Below are 493 nucleotides of genomic sequence, written 5' to 3'. Positions count from 1 at the left end.
TACATACAAACATACATACATATATACATACATACATACATGAAACTAATTAAATTCGAAAACTTTTCATAAGCCGTTGAATTTACCGAAAAAATAAAAAAAATGTGCTACATTCTCTTTTTGTTGTTTTTTTTTTGATCAGCGTCTTTGATGCTGCTTCTATAGTTCTTGATGTTCCATGTAATTATTCTTGTTGTTGCCGTTTCTTCGTCGCTGATAGCAATGCAGCTGCTACTGCTGCAACTTTTTGCTGTTCATCTTGTAGGTGTAGTAGTAGTAGTAGTTGTTGTTGCTGTTGTTGTTGTGGTGGTGGTGGTGGTGATTTTGTTTGCAATGGTCGCTGTCTTGACTTGCTCTTCTCTGTTTGTTTTTTGTTTGACGAGAAATTTAATATAACGGTATTCACGTAGTTGTAAAGTGCATATCTATTATAAGGAAGAACAATGCATATATATTATATACATTATATATACATATGTATGTATGTATGTAT

The sequence above is a fragment of the Octopus bimaculoides genome, chromosome 20, assembly GCF_001194135.2.
Source record: "Octopus bimaculoides isolate UCB-OBI-ISO-001 chromosome 20, ASM119413v2, whole genome shotgun sequence".
Taxonomy (NCBI): domain Eukaryota; kingdom Metazoa; phylum Mollusca; class Cephalopoda; order Octopoda; family Octopodidae; genus Octopus; species Octopus bimaculoides.
The sequence above is the reverse complement of the archived record's forward strand: the minus strand, read 5'-3'. Positions refer to the sequence as shown.